Source organism: Tetrao urogallus (assembly GCF_951394365.1).
Source record: "Tetrao urogallus genome assembly, chromosome: 2".
In the NCBI taxonomy this organism is placed as follows: Eukaryota; Metazoa; Chordata; class Aves; order Galliformes; family Phasianidae; genus Tetrao; species Tetrao urogallus.
This window is the reverse complement of record NC_136814.1, coordinates 36,081,626-36,103,808: the sequence shown is the minus strand read 5'-3', so window position 1 is coordinate 36,103,808 and position 22,183 is coordinate 36,081,626.

Here is a 22,183-nt window from a genome sequence, read left to right as displayed (position 1 = left end):
TCACATGTAAATATTGCAAGAAATGCTGTTTGAAAAAAAGATATGAGGTAAATTATATTTTAATTCAGTTTGAATTTAGAAAGCATTATAGGAATTGATCTTTCATGTACTTAACATGCATGTATTAATGTGGTTAATCTTGTTTGGAAGAGCATCAGTGAAGTTGAAACTAGCTTTTTAACACATCAAGAATTTCAGGAAGACTCTTAACGAATTATTATTTCTACAAAATTGTTTACATTGAGATATTTTAACTAAATCTAATGCTGGCTTTAAGTAGAACCACATTCATTTTAGCATACTGTTAAAGTGCATATAAATCCTAATTTACCTTTGTTGTGTAACCTAATGCAATCTATTAAGGAAATAGTTCTTTTAATAACAAGACTCCAGGAAACAGAGAGCTCAATCACACATAAAGAGACAATAAGATTACTGTTAATACCCATTTAACCTCTTAATAGCTCACTCTGGCTAGCACACAGAGTTGAAGGGTCAATGTGTGTCCAGTTCAGAGATACATGAACAGCTGTCAGAGCAAGAAGATCAGAGAAACCAAGTGCCATGGGCCCATCTGAGCAGAGATGTTTGACTTTGCTGTCTGGGCAGCTATTCACAGGTTGCATAGTTTGGCCAGTCTTAGTTAATTCCCATACTTCAACACTTCTGCCTGAACTACCATCCCCCCTAAGATTTCTTCTGTCTTTATCCACACACAATGTAAAGTGTGCATTTATTTCTTCCATACTTATCCCCCACATCTTTATTAAATTTCTTTTTTTTTTTTTTTCTGGAGTTGCTGGCATTCATAAACATCTTCCTAATTAATACAAACACTGTTAAAGGAAAAAAGAAAAATTGATTCCTCTGCAATGTTTATTCTAATATTTTTTGTGGTTCAAAACATCTGTTAGTGTAATCAGTTAGGCTTAGTTATAGTGTGATTATGCTATTATTGAAGAAATTTTTATTTCATCATAAAGGTGGAAACATTTTTTACCATACTAAGCAAATAATTCCTTTATTAATAGTATCTTAAATTCTTTATTTTTAAATGGTCGTAAGGGATTGAAAGACTTATAAATTATCAATTGGTTTTACCACAAGTTTATAATGTGCTGCTGGCAAACAAGATTATTTAAAGTTTAAACAATAGATTAGTGTGAGAAAATATTGATGATCTGAAGATTTTTGGACCTCTCACACCTGTAAATCATCTCAGGAATATGCTTTCTATTAGGACTGACAGCACTTTTCACTTCTGATCTGAGCGTCACAAAAGTAATTTCTCTGAGGATGCCTTCACAAGTCTTGGCCACAGTTGAAAATGCAAGCCTTGTGCATTTATTTCCCAGTTGTCAGAGTTTTGCCCAGTATTTCATTATAAAGATGGCCATGGATGTAAGGAACTGCAGTTTTTCAGGAGAATTTGTTAGGTTCGGAAACTGGTTCTCATAGTATTTTTGTGTTCTAGATTTTATTTCTTGCTTGAAGTAACCTGGTTAAATAACTAGTAGCTCAGAAAAGCAAACAATTTTTTTAATCTCCCTCTAAATTATTATCTGACTGTTTTCTGGTGGCTGAATAGTCAGGAAGCACAGTTTACAGTCTCATTAAGAAAACTGAAACAAAATTGTATTTTGTATCTGGTTTTTAAAACTTTTAAATGCACATGGACAACTCGGGACTCTAAACTTCCTTCCAGAAAAAGAATGCATTCACCAAAGGTACCCAAGGACATAACAGATCAAATGTTAGACAAGATTACCCATAATTCTGTCTTGCATCTTGTTCCTCCTGTATTTTGCTTGAGACATTTGTATTTAGTTAGCCATGGTTATACAAGCCACATTAAACTAATGGTATTCTCACTTTATCTTTTAAGCAATAAAGCTCCTAAAACATAAAGACTGCAGTGAAGTTGAAAAGAAAAGGGTTAAGTGAGGCAATTTCCAGCTTTCTTTTATAATGACCTGCTCATTCAAAATATAGGCACCTTTACAGATAGGCATCTTGGCTAGCTGCATAGCACATCCAGAGCATTTAAAGGGTCTTTCCCAGGATTTGCTGCGATTCATCTCCTCCTTCCTGCACCAGACCTTCATTGTGTCTCCTCCACACTTCTGTGGCCTCCACACCACATGTGGGCCCCCTGAGAACAATGCCAGGCACATCAATCCTCATGCTGCTTCAAGGGCGTTTCATGAATCCTGTTATGTCTCCAAATTGTGAAAGCGACATTGAAACAAGGCTTAGGAAACACTAAGGAATCATAACATTAGCTGAACTATTGTAACATTTTAACAAAGATATTTGGAGGTGAACTGTTTTATCAACTGATGGACTTCAGTCATTAGCATAACACCTCTCCACAGCCTCCAGGAACAGTGCCAGCAAACTCCTGCAACTGATCTTTTTCAAGGTGTCATATGGGCTCCAGGAGCTTGGCTTTATGATAAGCACTGACTGCCTCTGTGTCCACAAAGAACAGTCAAAGCCAATCATGTGCTGTTTGTGCAATCAAAGGGGAGAGATAAGATCAAAAGCACATAGAGAAGAACAAAGTAAAATTAAGCTTTGGTTAAAAATTAAATAATTATATATACCTGGTAAAAACATGTGAACAAACATATATATTATATAATAAAATTCCTAGGTAAGCAGAGAATGCTTAGCGTTTGAGAAAACCAAGAACACATGTAGATTAGTCTTAAGCACAGGATTTTTTTTTGTGTATCGCACAACTCTAGCTCCCAACTTTAACTTCTTCATGTCTGATTCTTTCATCTCAACTCAGGGCATGTGCTTGAGAGGGAAATATTTACCTTATTTTTATCTGAATGAATAGTCACAAAAGCTACTTGTTACGTACTTTCTCATGGCAATATTGTCAAGCAAAGCACTTTGTATAAAAAATTAAGCAGAAGTGTTCATGTTGGAATGGTCCCATATTCTCTCTGTGAAGAGAAATGCGTGAATAAGATTACTATTACCCAATACAATTAAAATAGCAAAATGCTTCAAAGAGCATTCCAATGAATGTCTTCATGTTTTGAAAAATGTATTTACTAAACGCTAGCAGTAAGCTGTATTCTGTTCAGGCATATTACACAAATAGTGAGAGTATGTAGATGAAATGAACATGCTAGCTATAAATAACCCATTCAGATTTTCTTCTAATATATTGACAGGTAGAGGTCTGAAACACTGTATTTAGGCTTTCTTTTTTCTTCATACGAAAGAAGGAAGATGACTTTTAGTAGCAGAGCAGATTATTTGCAGTGCTAATGTATTTTATCCAACATCGGGCTTGTACATTTATCACACTAGGAAGAATTATTGCTACTGCTAGTTGTGGAGGTTTTTCCTTTCATTTGGAAATGCTAAATTCTACAATATGAAAGTTTTGTTCGGGAATATACCGGCATAAGTTTACCTGACTCTGCAATGAAATTACTGACCAATGTGGAAACATGAATGCCAGAATAAAAAGTAGGCGGTTGGTTGCAGAAGTGGAAACTGATTAACTGAGCCTGGAGCATCTCTCCTATGAGGAAAGGCTGAGTGAACTGGGTCTGTTCAGCCTTGGGAAGAGAAGACTGAGAGGGGACCTGATCCAGGTCTATAAATATCTAAGGTGTGGGGGGCAGAATGGCGAGGCCAGGCTGTTTTCAGTGGTGAGTGGAGACAGGACAAGGGGAAACGGCTGGAAACTGCAGCATAGGAAGTTCCGCACAAACATGCGCAAGAACTTCTTTACAGTGAGGGTGACGGAGCACTGGAACAGGCTGCCCAGGGAGGTGGTGGAGTCTCCTTCTCTGGAGATGTTCAAGACCTGCCTGGATGCCTACCTGTGCAACCTGGTGTAGGGAACCTGCTTTGGCAGGGGGGTTGGACTCGATGATCTCTGGAGGTCCCTTCCAACCCCTACAATTCTGTGATTCTGTGAGCTATGAATACAGGCTGCATACAACTGGAGATTTGAAGAACTTTTTCCTTTTTTGTTATCTCAAACTGTTTCTGTGTCTGAAGAGTTTCTGTGGAAAACATTAGTTTTACTAATGTAATTTTACTTATGTGAATTTACTTATGTAATATAGTTTTACTTATGTAATTTTTGAAGTCTTGATCTTCTGAAAAATTTGAGTTAATTGAAATTTAGAGCTGACTCATGTTGTTGCCCGCCTGCAGAGCAAACAACAATGGACTGTTTGGTTTTTGTTTTTGTTTTTTTTTCCTCAAAGCTGGGCATGTCTTCTCTCTATGTTTGAAGGTACTCTAAAAAGTAGTTACCATTTCACGACCATTAAAAAGGAGGAAATAGCTGATCCTTACCTCCTGTTTTTCATGCTTGGATGAGGAACTCTTGTACTCAACTCTTAAACACCAGCAGCTGCTCAGGAAAAATTTGCTAACTTTCAGGTATGCTTCTTTTCAAGAATATTCTTTCTTTGAAGAATATATTTATTTCTGTGCTTGTGCATTTCTGTGTATACCAAACATTTGCCATTCATTTTTCCTTGTCAGAGAATTCAACATCAGCATAAATGCTGAATAATATAGATCAGTATCTATGAATTTTCAGGATGATAAAATGGTTCTATTGCCACCACAAAGTTCACTTTCTTGATGACTGTAAGATGCTTTGGAACATTTTTGTTCATTTGTTCTCTCACTAAAACTGATGTCATTTCACATAAGAGAGAAAGTCTGTTCCTGCTTTCTCCATTTTCAGCTTGCTTGCTTCTCTGTTTTGGGTTAAAGTGTTTTCATTATTTGAGAAGAGCTTGAATGCTTTTAAGTTGATACGCTGAATGGTAGTGTTGTCTTCATTCTCAGTCATATCAAATAGAAAACAATATTTTCTGAACTGTGGTGTCTGGCTCAGTTAAACTTCATATGGTCATTATTATCTGGTGTGCTGTTTTCGTAAGGCAAACTAAACCACAGTAGAACAGATTATTTAGATTATATCCAATATAGGACAAGGACAGTAAGAATACCTCTAGGTGGCATAACAAGATGACTTTTCCTGGCATGTAAAGCCAACTGATAACAGCCAGAGCCATTAACATGCCAAGAAGTACTTAGAAATAGCAGGGAAAACTGGATTAATGAAGTGCAATTAATAATATTTTCTAAAGTTAAGACAATATTCACTGAGTTGGTTAATGTAAGATAATTCCTTAATTTATAATTGTTTCCATAACTGAAATTCCAGAATTGTCAAAAGATACCAATTGTCAATAGAAAGTCACATGATAAAACAGAAAAAGTATAATAAAGGAAACTATTTTCACCACAGTACGCTGAGTTCATTCCATATCACTAAAAATATTATTTAGTAGAGAAGTTATGCATGGATTTCTGAATGTCATTTTGCTGAAACTGGGTGACAGTAACTGGAAATGGATGCTATTGTCTTCATCACTTAGAAAGTGATGAAGTGATGAAGAACTGAAGTTCTTGTACAAATGATTTTGTCCTCTTCCATTCCAGGAATTCATCATGTTGCACCGTTAAGACTTGCGGTTTCTTCCAAAGAAATCAGCCAGGAATTAGATGAACTTCTGCTCTATCCTCTGTACTTGTGAAAGCAGAATATCCACATACTCAGCTATTAGATTCCTTACTACGTGCTTTCTTTCCTGGAATTCTTTCAAGGTATTCTAAAATTTTACCATTATCTATGTTGGTTCCAAGTTACAGGTTTTTGTAACTATGGTGCTGAGCCATTATTAACACTTTTTTCCTCTCCAGCAGGTTTTATTAGATTGGGCTAACCTTAGTTGCACAACTTCCAATTCAAATTCAGCCTACCTGTAGGTGGTTTAGGGTGTCCTTACATAGCTATCTTTAAAATTTCACGCAGCTGCAGATTCCATTAATATTAGAAGAACGTCTACATGGGTCTGAATACTTTTTTTTCTTTTTCTTCTGTTAAATGACAAAGTTTATATTGTAATGAGTTCAGTTTGGTTCTTGTTTATGAGACTATTCAATAGAATTTAACTGAAGTATTGGAGATCATGACATTATACAGTTGACTACTGTTGAGAAAATAAAACAACAGAATTTGTAAATCAGTAGGATAATAGGTTTTCGTCATATGAAGTCAGTGCAGTTGGAAAAAGCCTTTTATCCTTCAATATCCACATCACCGCAATTTAGTGAGAAACTGGGCATAATCACATAGTGTCATGTGTAAGCAGTGCAATTGCAAGGAATATTATTGCTCTTCTGCAGAACAAGGGTCTGGAAATGTTGTATATATTTCAGCTGAAGGTCTTGAAACCCACTGCATGAAGTCTCAAAAGTGAAACTTCAATTATGGCTATCCTTAACAGAACAAATTCACTTTCATTATTAATATCTGCAAGCCTGTGTTTTCCACTTATCGGATACACAGATGGGTGTGCAGCTGTGCCAAGGACAAAGGCACTGAGACATTGCTCTGCATGTACAAAACAGTGACCTGACCCTAGTGGAAGTACAGCTATGGACCGGAACAACTGAAGCCTATTCTGAGGCTGCCAGCTCAGGGTACTGCCAGCATCAGGTGCACCAAAGGAACTATACATTAAATGGGTCTCCATCATTAGGAAGAACGTATATTCCACTCCAGTTTCTCATTATTGTTTTTAAAAAATACAATGACATGATATATAGCAGAACTTCCTTTACGTAGTTAAAATGTTTGTTCACTCTCAGCAGATGTGTCATAACAGTAGGCAGGAGAGCTGTATCATGCACTCCTCACAACTACACTCTAGGTTCAGGACAGCTTGCAAAGAAGAGAAAGCTCTCCCTCCTCTAATGGTTAGTATGCATGAATTGGTACAGCCCAGCGAGGAGTTAAACAGTGGGAGAGGCAAAATGCAGGAAATTTTCAGCACAAAAAGAAACCTGGGAAATTCCCCAGGGGACATGGGACCTGGGGCAGTAGCTACTGGCAGAGTACCATTATAGCTGTGCCTGCATGGGTTGGAAAGCAGGAAATCAATGAGGTACAACCAAGGAGGAAGGTTGTGGAAAACTACAGAAAGAGCTGGAGAGAAGGGGTTACTGTGCAAGAACTTAGTAAGCAGCTGCAAGAGACATTTTTTTCCTCAGTTGTCTATTTCATCATCTTCCCTGAGAGGATCTCATAGATTTCTCCTTCGTCCATGTAGTTATTCAGTTCAGTTTAAACCTGTCTTTAATGACAAGGAACATTTTGGTGCCTCTTATGATCATCTTCTTTTGATGGTTTAGGATTCTGTCACAAAGATGGGGTGTTTGCAGCAGGGATGGGGAGGAGTTTCTGCAGGGGTGGCGACTGTGAGAAGAGGCAGGGGGCTGTCCCAAACTTGGAGATGGTTCCGACAGATGAAGGAAGGATAGGTTACCACTGAGCCCATCCGTCAAGCTGGTTAGGGCTCTGTGATAACATTTAAGAAACTGTGGAAAGACACTTCACAGAAGCAGAGAGAGAGAGGAGTGGGAAAAAATGTAAGAACCACAATACTGCAGGCACCCTGGTCAGCTAAGAAGAATGGGGAGGAAATACTCCAGATACTGGAGAGGAGATTCTCCTGCAATCAGAGAGAACATGGTGAAGCATATTGTCTTCCTGCAGCCTTCCTTCTTCCTAGGCAGGAGCAGTCTGGCTGGTGATCTGCAAGGTTCTTAAGTCTGTGGGTGACCCAGCCTAGGGTGGTCTATTCCCGAAGGACTGCACTTTATGGGACCACGTGCTGGAATATGGGAGGATAATAAAGATGAAGAGACAGCAGGGACAAAATGTCGTCTGGGTAGGGTTGTGGCAGGCAGCCATGGTGAAACTCTCTACAGCAAGTACAATCTTCTTTCTCTGTGAATGCTACAACAAATACAAAAACAGGGAAAAACTCACGTTTAACATATGAAATAACCCATTAATATGAAAGACTGCTAAAGGGCATCCCTACTACTTTCCAAAAATGATCAATCAAAAACTATTATATACCTGTGAAATTCTACTTAATGAAATTCAGCCATCAGAAACTCATACATACAGACATAGAGACAAACAGAGCTTTTTTGGCTATTATGTTTTGATCCTTTAAGGATCACTTGAATTCCAGGTTAAATGTATTCCTCTTTTAAATTAAATATCTGATTTATTTTATTTCCTCAGAGACTAAGCTGAAGCGATAAGGCTTAAACAAAAGCCAAGTGTGATCAGTAATAATATTATTTTTGCAGCCATGACTCTAGATTCAAGCAACATTTCTCATGTATTCAAGTTATTCTACTTTCTCTGTAGCAAATTGATTATTATGGTTAAAAAATAATTCCATTACCTTGGTCTCAATATTGTCTGTATTGCATAAAGACAGGGCGAAACTGAGCTTTGTAATATCTACCCAGTAAAATGATATGAAATTCTATCCTGGCTGTTACTAAAAAGAAAGAGAAGGGAAATTCCACAGTCCATTAATGTAAAGATAAATCTCCCAGTTAAAAACACCAATTATATGTATAAGTAAATCTTTCTGTATATGTAAGTTGCAGAATCACTGTCTTTGTTGATCAAGTTTCCTATAAGTTTGTTCACTGCTATGTAGTCTGATGGAAACAGCAAAGAATGATACTCCACTCAGAATAGAATTAAAGTCCTGTGTACCTTGTATCTTTCTTCCCAGTAAGAAAGCATATCTTCTCCTGAGCTACAGTTTGTCCTATACTTTTAATGCGCATCATTACTATATCTACTTAATGATAACTTACTTCTGATGTTTCTTGTTTCCCTGTGTGTGCTCTAGGAACCATCTATAGGAAATGCTTTTGAATTTAAAATTAAAATAACTTGCCCATAAGCAATGGAATATATATGTAAACGTTAGCAGGGCTGGACTTAGATCACAGTTTTGAAAGTGACTTTGAGTGAAGGAAGAGTTCGGCGGTTCTTTGAAAGCTGATTTCCTAGGAATTTTAATATGAAGTCTGATCAACTAGAGGGTTCTCACAGTGATGGTGCTTGCTGCAGTAAATATCTCTTCACAGACGTTTATTTAAACTAGATTTCAAATAATTAATTAGGTGTTTGTGTTTTTTAAAAAATACTATTACTTTTCAAATGCCATTTTTTTTCTATCATAACTATCATAAAATAAAGTGTAGTTACTTATCATTAGCGTTTGGTTAGTGTGATAGAGTTGATAATTTTTTTGCCTGTGCTTAGTAGAATTCCTATATCATAAATCTGATTTTGGCTTTGTTTTAAGTCAGCTATTTTACCTGTGGGTATTTAGATTAGCTTGACTTGATTAATTCTGTAACACGTTATACTTATTAAATTGTCCTTTCCAAATGTATCAAAATATACAATTACTCTGAACATATATTCATTCAACAAATATCTTATTGATATCAGATTTTTAGCTATATAATTTCATCAGCATTTTTTCAGATTTTATCTTTTTAAAATCTTTTTTTATCTTTTTAAAATCATTTCACATTATTATTCTGAAAACTTAAAACATCTGTTTCATGGATAGTGATAGGACAAGGGGGAATGGTTTTAAACTGAGACAGGGGAGACTTAGGTCAGATATTAGGAGGAAGTTTTACACTCAGAGGGTTGTAAAGCACTGGAACAAATTGCCCAAGGAAGTTATGGATGCTCCATCCCTGGATGCATTGAAGGCCAGGCTGGATGTGACTCTGGGCAACCAGGTTTAGTGGTTGGTGACCCTACCCATGGCAGGGGGGATGAAACTAGATTATCTTTCTGGTCCTTTTAAACCCAGGTTATTCTGTGATCCTATATGATTCTATGAAATATCAAAAGCAAGACTTTTTGATCTTGTCGAACTTCACCCACATAAAGAGTCTTTGGGTAACTCAAAAGAGATCCAGATGTTTTAAATATTGAATAACTTGAGCTAAGAAATCCCCCAAAATACAGTTATCAGAAAAGTTAGCTAAGTTCTAGTCACTTTAACTTAGCTGTCTAAGGTAAGGAAAAAAAAACACATTGACTTCAAAATATCACTTTGCATGCAAGCTGCTGATTGAAGCTAATTTAGAACAGAAGATACTGATACTGATTCCATTACAGTTGATGCAATTTGAATTTATCTAGATCTTGAAGACCTGCTTACATCCTTACTAACAGATAAATGAAGGAAAAGCAGTATGCATTGGCAGCATATCATGCAGGAGCAGTTTATTTTGATTTGTAAACTCTAACACCCATCAGAGCAGGTGAACATCAAACTGATTTTATTGTGCTTTTTATATTACAGTGAAGTGATGTGTAAGTAACACAGCACTGTGTGGGAATGAGTTTATGTAAGTCTAATTAGTACATAGAGATGAATGTAAAGATACATATGTATGCTTAACCACAAAAAAAAAACCTGGCATATTTGTCTCTAAATTGCATGTTTAGTACTACACAAATGATACAAGATTTTTTTCCTCTTTAGCAAAGAAATCACAATGTATTTTTGTATATCCAATGGAAATCTGACAGAAGATAAGGCTTAATGTTGAAGTCTCAGTTCTAAAGGATAAAGTCATTCATCAGTGGGAGAAGGCAATTATGTGCAGAGGTGAAGACTCTCCTGTCGTGTAAGTATGTGGAGGAACCTTTCATTTTTTTAAATTAGTAGACAGTTCATCCTGATCTTTGAAAACCTTTCAAGTCTGAATACTGCCTACAGTATACAAGATGTAATTGAAACTCTGTTCGTCTGAGATCAAACCTGGGGGAAATTGTCTGAAGTTGAGTGCACTAGTCAGTTCAATTTAAAATAACCTTCTGGAGACAGCATGAGCTTTGCTTGTTTGTGTGTTTATTTTTCAACGTGTGATCTTCCTACCAATTGTTGGATCAAACTCTTTAATTAAAAAGATGGGTGTTATTTTGAACAATCAGATTTGTTTTATGAAGAAACAGAATTTCAAGAAAAGGTCTATTGTGATCAACACAGAAGGATGTGACACATTTGTCTTGTTTTGTGTCAGCATTTTTTTTTCCTTACCAACAACGTAGTGGAGTTTTGAAGCTAGATGTTTCAGCTTGGGGAAAAAAAATGTCAGCTAGATTTTGCATCACAAATGCAAGGCAAGTAATTGCAAGAAAAATCCTAACGGGACATCTGCCTGTGTGTGGAATGTAGGTGTACATCTAGCAGAAAACAGACACAGACAGCTTGCAACTTTGCTGGATCATTTATGTAACTTTCATATGTTATAGAAAATTAAGAAAAACATTAAATGACAGTGGAAAGAATTTTCTAACATTTACACTCTCCTTCACAGTACAAAAGACTCTACAAGCTGGATACCAGTTGTTTCAAAGCCTGTTCCTCCAGGAGGAACAGCAATGCCAAGAAAATTATCTTAATGGTTTTTTTCCTCATGTTTGGGTCGACACAATTCTATCCTAGCTACATTTACTGGCAAACTTACTAAACAAACAAGGCTGCCCAAACTCTCCATCTCATGTGCTGGTTGAAAGTGGAAGTTTGATTACACACGCCCTTGTTATGGACTGATCATTATCTCTTTGTATATGGTTTGTGGGGTGGTATTTTTGTGAGGGAAAAAAAGGGTGAACAGAAGTACATGCAAATAGAGTCTGCAGGTTTTCTGTCTTCTGCCAAGTAATTGTTAGCAGTCTATCCACTGGAGGTTCTATTGCTTCATTTTAATTGTTGGGAAAACAATATTTAGACAATGTGCACCTCTCCATGGTGAAAAGCAAAAGTCAGAAGCAGGCAAAGAAATAAGTAACCTTCAAGAACTGTGTCGATGAAAACTATATTGGAGTCAAATTTGCCCAAGCTGAGGCACATCAATATGGAGTATTATGACTGGAACATTTACATGTTCTAGATACATCCTTTATATAGGCCACTGAAATGGCATAAAAATCTGAGGGGACCAAGCTAAACAAAGTTATTTCATCTCACCACAGTCATTTATTTCACATAAATGACAGTATTTTGAATGGAATTTTTGTTTGGAACAAAGAGCACATAGCATGAGGAGTACTTTTGTGATTCTGCAATGCAAATCTTCTAAGTGAATTATTTCACAATCTTTACCATGAAACATATTTTAAATGAGGATATTTATTTTGGTGTTTATTCTCACTCTGAAAACTTGCCATCACGAAACTGCCAATAAGATTGAAGTTTATACTGAAATAGAATTTGAGCCTAGAACCACTGGCAATGATTGAAGTGTCTAATGCACAACCAAAAAGAACATTTGCAGATACCGTATTGGTCAAATATTACTCAGAAATTTTTTTAGGCAGAAAAAATTGTTGATGCCTTTAGTGAGATCTTAAATCACAGTGTATACTAATTTGTGTGCCTCAGATTTTAGATAAGATTTTCATGTTCATTACAAGTGTTGAGCTAATTATTTTTTTTCTACCACAATACTGCATTTTATCCCAGTACATTTTTTCCCAGAATGTAGTTTCTAGGAGACTAGATCTAGGCAAAGCTAAAGGCAATCTCTACATGGTTCTTCATGTATATAACTAGATTTTACAGGGCATATAACCTGAAGGATATTCTAAGGATGGGACTCAAAACTGCTCTTATACCAGCCACAGGATTCCTGCCAATGGAACTGTATTGTGCCCATATTTAGGGAGAAAAGCAAACAAGGCCAAAAACTATTCTCTCACATTTTGCATCTGACAGAATTGTTTCATGTCAGCCTGGCCCAAAGATCTTGGCTTTAGGAAAAACTACTTGAACTCAGTCCAGAAAAGCAATTTGAGGACCAATTCCCCAAGCAGATAATAGTTCTGGGGCAATTTCAGACATGGACAAAAATCTGGGCCAGATTGGGAGTTCAGCTGAGTTTTATATTTGTTTGTCCTTGGGCCATGAGCAGATGATTAAGAAGCCATGGCTTGTGATCACTGAAGCATCGTTGTGATCATCGCTATGAGTAGGACTGGGAGGAGGAGCCTGAGCACCCTCTTGTTTTGGTGCCTTGCCCATGCTTGGTGATGCTCTAGCTGCAGTCCCCCAGCTTGTCTCTGAACCTAATTGGCTCCAGGCATGTTTGGCCAAGACAGTCTGTCACCCCAGGGGTGTGCTTCTCTGTTCTACATTTGTTCCCTTGAGATCAACCCTCTTCTTGCATGTTTATCAGTGTAAAAAATTAGCCCTTGGTACCTTCTTCTTAGCAATTGTATAGTTTTGTTGCTTTTTTTTTTTTTTTTTTTTGTCAGAGAAAGATAGTTTAGAGTAGACAAACCAAGTTTAGCACATTAACACAGTTGAACTTTTGTGATTAGAATCTCTCCTAGAAAGAGCATGCTATATCTTTGAGTACAAATGGTGATTTTAATATTAAAGTGACAAGTTCTACATTTCATCAAACATAACCCCAGATGCAAACCAGAAAAATGAAGCGTATGACAACAAGCACGGTGAAAATCAGATGTGAAAGGTATACTTTATCTGAAAAAAAAACAAAACTACTAGAAAATATTAAAAAGATAGTGGAATCATAAAGCATAGTCAGAAATAATTAAAACACTGAGAAATTATTTTTCACAAAATAGCAGCAGTAGCTTATCCATGTAACTCAACATTTTTGCTTTTGTGCCATGAACTAGTAGAAAACGGAGGAAAATATCAAACTTCACACTGAATTATTCTGCTCAGCAGTAAACTATTAGCTACTTCTGTACGATTTCAGAGAATGTTATACACTGCAGTTCAAACATTGCTATGTAGGATTTTCTGACAGTAATTCACAGTTGACACAAGTGCATTCAATCGGCTCTGCTACTGACAGGACACATAGCTTCTGTAGCTTAGTAAGGAGAGACACCGATGAAAATTACTGAAAATATTCCTGTAATTATTACAAAATAATGTCAACTGTAAGATATTAATATAACGAACTTTTTGCAACAATGAGCAGTCATGGAAGAAAGATATTCATGGATTGGTGTATAAGATTTTACATGGTCTAACCATATATCTGATCTGGCTGGATAATTGCCAAATTTCCTATGTCATTTGAGATGGGAAGGAATGGGGGGCTCACAGTCACTCCTGCCCAAAGACAGCCTCAGCAGTAGCCTTGAGGTGGGGAACACATAGCCCAAACAGCTGGTGAAGCCTGCAGCATGTCCCTCAGGAGAGGACATCACGACATTTCAGAAAGAGGCAGTTCTGTTTTTTTCAAAGAAAGTCCTTTAATTAATTCCCTTTTCATGGAAAATGTAAATATTATGTTTTTCCTGTTGTAAACAAAAACTTAAAAATAATGGAATTCCACCTAGGATGACTAATTCAACCTTTACTAAGGAGATCATTTTATTAGTTTTTTGTTCTGCTTTGTTTTTTAAATTAACCTCTGCTTTGTTTTGCATTTCTTCTTCATAGAAGAATAACATTAAATCAATTTTATTCTTATATGAAGAATTATATAATAGAATAAGAATTCTATTCTTCTGTTTCATATAAGAATGCAAGCTAGAAAGTTGGTTTTGGGCAGCTTGGCATAGTGAGAATCAAACAATTTCTTTATTGGTTGAATTTTCAGAGCACTGAATCCTAATATGTTGACTCATAAGCTGAACTTATAATGTATTTTTCTTTTTATAAGTTATTGAATGTATTCTAATTAATTAACCAAGAAAATGGACTTCAAGATTTCAGTTGTACAGTAGGTAGTCCAAAATTTACATTTTCTCATTGTGCAAGAGACTATTACAACATCAAGTACCATACCAGTGATCAGACTAGCATGCCTTGTGCACATTGCCTTCACAAAATGGCCAGTTGTCATTCTAGAATCAGTTGGATCTCTCTCTAGGTGTTTGGAAACAAAAAGTATATCTTTTTTTGTTTAGAACTTTCTCTGGATGCTTGACCTCTGCTATTAATGAAAATAGCTGTGATGAAGTTGCAGTCATATAAAGGAATTAATTCTGTTTTGTATTTAGCCCTCTGTGCTAGCCATGGTCTCTTTCACATATACAAATATTTCCATCACTGCTAAATCCCTACTGCAAAACAAGAGTGCAGAAACTAAAATGTAAAAGATTGCTTCATAAGCAAACACCATATCTGGTTCTGTGACATTTAAATCTTCATCAAAGCTGCCACAGACCAACCTGACCTTTTGTTAACAAGAGCTAGTCCTTGGTGTTGTTCAAATCAAAGTTTGCTTGAACAATTTACTCTTCAAAAGTGTAAAACACTTCATGTTTGCTTCTTAAAAATTACTTTCCCATTACTTTTCAAAGTTACTACTGATAACAAAACCTGGAAACCTCGAAGTAAACAAAAAGTGAAGAGAAAGAGAACAGCAATTCTGAAAAGGTTATAAAAATAACTGTGATAACTGTTAAAGACATTTTTTGTTTTTGAATTAGAAGTATTAAGTTTGCTTTACATTCTTGATCCAGTAAAAAACACAACACACTGATGGATTTTAACGCAAGATTTTAAACAGGTAATATTGATAGCCTGCACTAAAAAGCTCATATGCTACTGAATCTTCCATAGCCCACATCAGACATTTGTGCAGGTAAGAAAGCTTTGAATCTCTATGTCAGAGTTTGAGAGAAAAATAATAGCCACCTTTTTGTCCCTTGAATATCCATTTATGTTCCTTGAATACCCACGTATGTCCATTTCCCCATTTCCCAAGATCGTATCAGCAGTAGAATCCCATTCCAAGACTCTGTGGCACCTTATGTGCTGCTGCCGCTGCTGAGGTTTCCCTCATGGAGGCGCAAGGCTGCTGCTTGCCACCTATGCCTTACATTATGTGGGAATTACATGAGGAACAAGTCCCCAGGTGCCACTGAAGCTCTGTGAGAAATTAGGGACCCACGGCCCCTAATTCATTATCCCATGCAGGGAACATAACCCACATCTGCTCCTCTTACTCTCCTTTTCCTTTACATAGAATAAACCAGTCTGAGAAGACATATGTTAAGAGGCAGGGAAATGTCAGAGCACAACACAAGAAAACATGTGAGTGACGTGTTTATACTACAGTTCTGTGCTTTGTAAATTCTTCCTTCTGTTTTTTTATTTTTTTATTTTTTTAATCTTTCTTTCAAGGCCATTTGAAAGGCCACTGGTGCCTTTCATGCTGATTTGATTTTCCTCTTTTGTTTTCATTCCTGTGGTTTAACCCGTCTTTCTCTGCAAATGACTTCACTCTGGCAACATCATCATGGTATTTTCATGTCATTTTTAACGATTATTATTAATTCCTGAACTCCTATATTATTATTATTATAACTGTTTAAACGATACCTTTCAAAGAGTCCATCTTTCGCTTTAAATGCCACTTAGTCATTCATGACCTTGGGTTACATTTTGGTACTCCTATTTCCTCTTTTCCAAGTTCAGGAGTTAATCTCATTCTCCTTATAACAAGCCATCTGTGGACTCTGAATTTCTTTTGGCTAATCCCCTGTGTGCCTCTTTCAAAATTTCCCTCATAAAAGCCAACTCCTTATCCTTTTCTCATAATCGCCTTCCTAGTTCTCCCTGTAATGTTGCTATACTTCCCTTTGACTTAAGAATTTTACTTCAACACATGGCTCAGCTGATGAAACAATAGCCTGTGACCGACTGTTGTGCTTTAAACCAATAAAGCAGGTAATAGTTGCCAGCACTAAATAAACAGCACAATGAAGTTTCTATTTTGCACAGAACAAACACACTGGATTTTTTTTAAATTTAATTTCCACACTTCTTCATAATTGGATCACTGATTTCTAGCTTTCTCTAATTGCAAATACATCTTCCTAAGAGCATGTTCTCCTTGGGCAGTCTTGCACACTGTGCAAAGGGGAAGATGTAAATAAGGAAGGAGTCTACCTACAAATTCAGGTTCTGTTTTGGCTAGCTTTAATATCTTTTGCTCTATAGGAGCAATGCTCTTTAGGAGCATAGGAGCATGCTTTTGGTGTGTCCTTGCTAAATGAACACCACTGACTGTTTCAGATCAGATCAAGAGGCATCCAGAGCAAGAGCAATGTGATCAGGAACTGTCCCATCCCACATCCATGCTGTGTGCAAGTCAAGAGAGAAAAACCTCTGCCTTTACCTTTAAGAGTCTTATTCTTAGTAGGCAGTCTTAGAAGCATTGAAATCCTCTGGAACACAGGAAGCCTTAACATGGATAGATGAAAAGAAAGGCTGTGAACTTTCTCTATTTTATTTTTTTATTTTTTTTTTTTTTTTGAGGTTTTGAGCATTTCTGGGCACTTTCTTGAGGTTTTTCTCTTCTTTCTTTGGAAAATGTTTTCACTCAAAAAAGTAGTGCTTTTACCACCACCACCAATGCAAACACAGAAAAATGAAACTATCTAACGTAAACAAAGCCTCCAACCATAAATATTAAAAGGAATCTTAAGCAAGAAATAGAATGGATAGTTTCAAAAAGATAAAATAAGTATGAAAACCTGTGTCAACACAGCACTTACTATAAATCAGAGATGTCTGTAATACAGTCAAAATAAACCCCTATAGTACTGCAGCAGTAAACCAGTTACTCTTTTTATAAATCAAATTATTTGTTAACAACCCTACGGGGTTTTTCCAAAGCAAGTTTGAACAGAAATACTCATTTTCAGAAGTATAAGGTATCCAGGTTGTCTTGACCTCAGGGCTTCTGACTGGTTTATCAAATTCTGCTGTGTTCATTTAATGTAATACAGATACCGAGATGGCAAGAGATTGATATTCACTTTGCGGTGCAAAGTTCAGTGATTCCTTTGAGGTGTGAGCACACATACCTCCACTTGCCGTCCATGACTGTGACAGCTATCTGCAACTCTCCTCTCTTATTTAAACATGCAGAAAAATAAGGGGGGAAAAACAGTTATTGATGTAATCCATTTTTTTGTTGCCTTTTATTGCAGTGGCAGGGAGCACAGGACCTGGAAGACCTCATCCTCACTGGCCAAGGCAGGTTAAACAATAGCAAGAGAAAGAGAAAATGAGAAGAAAAACACAAGCAATAAAAGGAAAGAGAGAAAAGCGGAAAGCTAACTGTAACACAATGCCAGGTTCATGCTCTTGCCGTCAGACCCATACACAGCATGTGTTCTATTTTGGCAGGCACTCAGCAGGTTACTGCTGCCACTCAACCTATGCCACTGTGTCCCCTTTGTCCTCCCAGTCATGGAGAGGGTAGGTACTGCATGACCCAGGCATGCAGAGGAATGCAGTACCCTTAGGGACGTGTATTTAAACAGCTGAGGTTTCTCCTTTTAATTACCTTCTGCCCCTCCAGCCTGAGAGACAAGCTCACCACGGCTTTTTAAGATTGACTAAGAAACCACAAGTAATAATTTGCCCACAGTAAACAAGTCAAAAGCTGTCATTTTCCAGAAACAACGTGATTTTAGGAACTTAGGCTTTAGAGAAACAATAAATATTGCAAGTTTTATGAAAATTCTATGATGGACACCATGATGGATGGAGAACTTAGGTAGTTATCCAATGATTTTACACATTCAGAACATCCAAACACAGTCACCAACACTGTGGAGCAGATAGAAGAATTGCAGGATGGCACGTTTCTCTCTGAATGGGATGGGAGTTGATCTCACTGAAATTCACAGTTGCTGTGGGGACATGCCACACCAAATGTTTTGCTGCATGGAATAGCTTTCAGTGGATAATAAGCTCTGGCCCCCATCCTTTTGGAAGGATATTTATGAAATCACCTTGTAAGCTCAGAAATACAGCATCAGATATACAGCACAGTCCCATGTCACATTTTTCTTATTTGGATCCACTAGAACTTAGGAGCGCTAGCTGGATCTGCAGTTCCTGGGAGCTGTAGAATGGCTTGGGTTGGAAGGAACCTCAAAGATCATCAAGTTCCAAGTCCCTGCCACAGCCAGGGTTGCCAGCCGCTAGATCAAGTACTAGATCAGGGTCCCATCCAACCTGGGCTTAAACACCTCCAGGGACAGGGTATTCACATCCTCTCTGGGCAACCTGTTCCAGCACCTCACCACTCTCTCATCAAAAAACTTCCTCCTGACATCTAATCTAGATCTCCCTTCCTTTAGTTTTAAAACCATTCTGCCTTGTTTTATCCCTATCCATCTGTGTAAAAAGTTTATTTCCCTCATGTTTATAAATTCCCATTAAAAATTGGAAGGTGAGTCTTCTGAGTGCATTTTCTCTTCAGTGCAAAAGGATCAAAAAGAAAGCACACAATATGAGGATATTTGGTTGCTCTGGTCATTCTACATTCTGCCTGGGCATTTGCACCAAGTTACTGACCATTCTCCACTGTGTTGCTCTCTCTATGCTTTTCCATAAAAATTTAAATAAGAGCATTGAATTACTCTGATTTTATCTCCAGGATAACCTGTTAAACAACTTAAGCCTTTTGTCTGAAACCTTTTTTACATGTTGTTGGCAAGAGGCAGTAGCCCTGTTTGTTCTAAGCAGAATCAGTTTGCCAAGCAAGCCAGAAACAGACCTTGAACCCAAGTCACTCCAAATTTACCTGGTACCTTGGCATGTTATCTCTCACCAGCCTCCTCTATTTGCCTTTCACAGGGTGGCCAGGAGCCAAACTCCACGCCTTTGTGGCTGTGGGTAAGGCTCCACATGGGCTTTGACAGGTGTGGAGGTTTCTACCTGCCTCTACTCCATGGTTAGGGATGAATGGAAGTATATAAAGCCAAGTCAAACTCATCCAACACGAGACTTCAAAGGAGAGTTTCTGTTCACAGACCATAGCCTCTGCTGGCAGTAGTGTCACAGATGTGGGAAGAAACTAGATCTTATCATTTTTCTACTTCTATGTTTAAAGTCACAGTATAGCAAAGAGAAGATAAGTGGTGAGATTTTCTAATTTTCTTCTAATGAGTATAAATTACAGTGAGAGAAAACTGGCAATGATTTCTGTGTGGCAATATTTATACCTGTAAGTGAGAAAAGAAAAATGAAATAAGTAAAATGTAGTGTGTTCATAATAGAGAAGGTTCATTTCATTTTTTTTTTCCACCAGGGAACAATCTCTTTAAAATTTAAAATAGAGCTATTTTACATGCCTTGAATACCCATTTACTATTATTATCACCTTTATTTAAGAAAAATAAAGAGCCTACACATTTCAGAGGAAAAAATCTGCCAATCTCAAAATTGATCCCAATGGATACAGATCTCTTGTACAAGGTAACAAAAGTTGCTGTGAGACCATGAGTCTATTGCTACAATTACTTGGAAAAACACTGGGTGAGGGAACCTCAGATTTCTGGATAGTACTCACACAATGCTTTGACAGTTTCTGCAGCACTAGGCTTTAGTCAGTATCCTGCCCACATATGGCATCTCAAAGATAGTGGATTTCTCTAGGTAGCTGCCTTATTATTATGCATACACTTTTTTCATCCTAAGAGACAATTATGGGGCAAGAGCAGCTTGGTAAGGATGTTCCCCATGTCTTCTGTGACACATATCCTCAATGTTACATTTTATATTAGAATTGTAAAATCATGGAATTGCTCAATTTGGAAAAGACCTTAAAGACCATTGAGTAAAACACAACCTAACCATACTACTCTAACTAACAACACCCTGCTAAATCATGTCCCTGAGCATCAAATCCAAATGGTTTTTAAACACATCTAGGGGTGGTGACTCAACCACCTCCCTAGGGAGCCTATTCCAGTGCTTAACAACCCTTTCAGTAATAAAGATTTCCTGATATCCAACCTAAACTCACCCTGGTGCAACTTAAGGCCATTTTCCCTCATCCTGTCACCTGTCACCAGTGAGAAGAGACCAACCCCACTCTTGCTGTAAGCACCTTTCAGATATTGGAAGAGAGCAGTAAGGTCTCTCCTCAGCCTCTGTCTCGCTCCAATTTATAGGAGGGAGAGGAGGTTCTTTTATTATCTATATACCCGGCGTGAGATTAAGAAGCAACGGTTCAAATGTTGGTCCGACCAGTTTATTACAAATCTTAATCAGGGAAATGGGGAAGGGGAGGACGGACACTATTATGAATTAGGGTAATGGGGAAGGGAAGGAGGGCGATAGAAAAGATAGAAAAGGAGAAGCAAGGGGTCTTTATAGGCAGCAAGAGGGAGATAGTCACCACCATGGATCCAGCGAGGTTCGTAGTTCAGTCTTTGATCTTCAGTAGCGGTGGGTCGTCAGGCAGAGTTGTTCTGTTGCCAATGACGAAGCACAACGACCATGGCGATGATGGCCCCTTTTCAATGGTTTCAAAGTGGTTGAATCAGCGGTCTTTGCAGTGACAGCTCAAATCCAAAGTGGTTGAGTCAGCTCTCCTTTGAGTGGCAGCTTCTGGCTCTGGGATCTCAGCAGAAAACTCCTTTGTTCTTCTCTTCCTGGCCTTGCCAGCAGATAAGAGGGAGCAGGGAGACGCCAACTTGTATCTTGCCTTCGCAGGATACAATGGCATTGTCCCCCAGTCTTCCATAGCAGACAGGAGTTATTTGGTAACAGGCTAGATCTTCTGCCAGTAAACAGTCCTGAGCACTATCTTCCGAAGGCAAACAGTTCCAAAGATGTAAAATTGTCCACACAGCGATGTTGATTGCCACACAACATCCATCACTTGCCTCCTCAACAAAATACCTAAGGAAGCAAACTTTGAGCCAGAAAAACAAAGAAGGATTCTCACAGCCTCTTTTTCCCCAAGCTAAACAGCCCCAGTTCCTTCAGCTAAGGAACTAGCTAAGTTAAAATATATTTTTCGATGTAACCTATGGTATAATTATCAGAAATGACTCTTTTACAGAATTCTTGGCTTGAAAGTTCCACAGCTCAAAGAGAGCTGTATAAATAAATGAGTCTTCACATGCTTGGAGGATAGAAAAGCAGGAAAATAGCTTTTTGGAGACAACAATATACAATTTTTCTCCAAATTAGCAATTTTTCAAATTAGGAATTTTTTTTTTTTTAATTTTTTCCAGCATGTATGATAATTGAATTAACAAGAGTATTTGAAACTGTACTCAATGTATACTTTTGTTAACCTCTGGAAGAAAAATCATCTATAATGAAGAAGTTTATAATTGCTATACAAGTAGTTTTTAAAAATACACTAAAAAACATGTCAGAATATTTTATATATTCCATTCAAGTGATTGTATCATTATGATATAAGGTTAAGGTTTATTAACCTGTAGTGGAAATGCTAA